This window comes from Podarcis filfolensis, assembly GCF_964270895.1.
Source record: "Podarcis filfolensis genome assembly, chromosome: 6".
In the NCBI taxonomy this organism is placed as follows: Eukaryota; Metazoa; Chordata; class Lepidosauria; order Squamata; family Lacertidae; genus Podarcis; species Podarcis filfolensis.
Genome location: NC_139609.1, coordinates 68,007,863 through 68,010,726, shown reverse-complemented (window position 1 = coordinate 68,010,726; position 2,864 = coordinate 68,007,863).

Below are 2,864 nucleotides of genomic sequence, written 5' to 3'. Positions count from 1 at the left end.
AAGCCTGCAGGGAGCTCGGCCGTACCATCAGCCTGACAAAGCCTAACACCCTGGGTCAGGACGTCACTTCTCCAAAAGGGTATGGGAGAATGTGATGCTAGTGTCCAATACGAGGCTTGCACGTTGAGCACACCAGGAGCAACACCTCAACGTCTTCTACAAGCACTGCGTCAGGAAGATTTGGGGCATCACATGGCAGGACAGAATCCCAAAGAAAGATGTGCTCCCCTAAGCCCTCATTCCCAGCATGTTTGCATTCCTATCTCAACAGCATCTATGCCTGGTCATGTCCACAGAATGGAAAGTGGTAGGATCCCCAAGGGTCCTGGCTTCAGGTACCAGGCCTGTTGGCAGACCAACTCTTGTGCTACAAAGCTGTCTGCAAACGTGACTTGACCCCAGAAGCATTGTTTCCACTACCTGCTACTTGGATGATCCTGCCAATGTACATACTCACAATAGTAGATGAGTGCACTAATTTATATGTCAGATGCCCCGAGTGATTTGTTTTTTAAAGGGCATTTATGAAATGCAATGAACTAAACATTGCAAGGTTCAGTGATGGAATTGGGGAAGTGGGTTGTGTACAGATGTCATCAGCTATATTTTCTTTTAAAGCTCAGCCCCAAATCCTGGGATTTTTTTTTTTTTAAAGCACAGACAAAATGCATGACTTTTGGAATACCGTTCTGGCAAATCACTGAAGTGTTACTAGGTTACAAACAGAAACATAACACTAATTCCTTGCTTTCAAATAAATGCTTGAAATTGGCTCCAGTATTTTTGCATCTAATAATTTCTGACATTTGGCAGATTGCAGTATACAGATTGTGTAGGGTGGTAGCAGCAGCAGCAGATTGCTCCAGCCCCAGAAAAAAAAAACTGATGCTATGGTGCCATCTGGTGACCAGAACTGAAAGGAAGCAGCCAGGAGGAAATGGTTGTTTTGTGATGGGTCACGGAAATGTAGATAAGGGTAATGGGCAATGATCTCTGAGAAGGGAAGAAATCATCTTAAAACAGCTCAGCAGAACCATTCTTCCATGTAAAGCCTGATTCAGTGTGATCTCCTGGAGGAGAACGTTGTTGCATCCTCCAAGGGCAAAGCTCATATACAATTCAATTGCAATTCCCCGTGTCTTCTTTCACGAGTGTGGATTCATCATCCTCAGGGGCTGATAATGTTTACTTCTGCCTTCTCACTGCTGCCCTTCAATATTCAGGACTGAGGTGGGATATCAGTAGAAACAAGTTGCTGTGCCAAGAGAGTCAAAATACGACATAGCTCACACAGAGAGGTAACAAATGAACTTGCCTGTTCAGTGTGTGGCAGACTCATGTCTTTCCTTTGATTCTGATCCTACACAAAGTATTTGGCAATTTTTCTTTTGTCCTGGTGCTTTACAGATGAATGGCCTATGTGGCCCTCAGCCTAATTTCATGTGAGCTGTGCCCTGATTTCATTCAGGTCAGGAAAGAGGGAGAAAGCTGGTAACAGAAAGGACTGGCAAAGAAAAGCAGGCTCTGGCTCCACAAACATGTTGGTCTGACACGATTATGCTGTGTGGAATGTGGCCCTCAAAGAAGCCTCATTTGGGCCTATCAGGGCAGAGAAGCTACTCCTTTAGGCTCCTCAGATACAAGCAGGAGTAGCTAGGGTGGCAGTACCACACTTTTGTTCTCTCAACAGTGAGACAGTGCCAAGTGAGACAGGGGTGTGGTTAAGGCTGTGCAGGCACACTGCTGTTGTGAGGCCTCTGAATTGTTCCTGGGTGGCAATGAACAGGCACTCAGTTTGCCCCAAATTTGTACATGACGACATATGGCAGTTCAGGCCAAGAAGCAAACTCTGGTAACATATCTACGATACAGGAGACAGGCGGCATTTTCATTTCTGTCTCTTAAACTATTTTCTTCATTTTCCTTATTTCCGTAAACGGCAACGAATTTTAAAAAATCACACTGAGCAGCAGGCACATTCAAATTAAAATGAATGGGTTGCATTCAATGTCATAAGGCTAACACTCTGTCAGTGCAATGATTTTTCCTTGCACAATGAAACATTCTTCCCTTCTCCTCCCCTTATGAAACTCCTAATCTGTTCTGGAGTTTCCCCCATCCATCCAGAGCAGATTTGGGGACAGCATGGGGGTGATCCCATTGCGCCAGCACTAATCCTTGCATTAGTGCAAAAGGTTAGTCAAATACCACCCGGCGTCTGCTGTTTTCTCTCTTACATCGACAATATTCACAAGAGGAACATTCTGGACTGAAATAGCATTCAGTGTGCCAGTTTGTAAAAATGCCCAGGATCCTGCTGAGTAGAAAAAGGAACTGATGGGATTTCTGATTTCTGAATACTGCTTAATATCAAAGCCTGTAGAGGTGAAAAGGAATGCTTGCTGTGAGGAATCACAGAGCAGGCTTTTGGCTCTGCCACCTGCGGCCTTCAGTCTAGTATCATGTGGCCCTCAGGACAGTGACTAGGGGAAAGAGAAACCTATGCAACCCTCCAAATTCCACCCATGTTTGGCTCTGACCCCATCCACTTTTGGCAATGCCCACCACAAAATACAGGACCCCCCCAATAGATTACCCACAAGAGAATGCAGCCCTTGAGAGAGGGGGGAAAGGTTCCCCAATCCTGCTTTAGAACTTTCACTAGCCTTTTACTCCACTAGTTGTCAAATCTTTCAGGAACAGTTTGTAAGTTGGAAACACCCCTTGTGATGGTTCAGTCCAACCTGACTGGGTAGCTTCCGAGGGTAGTAGCGAACTTCATTTTGGAATGCAGTGTCACCCATACATAGGTGATGGGATGCTGGAGGGAGTCAACTGCAGAATGTATCACTGAGTAAAAAGTA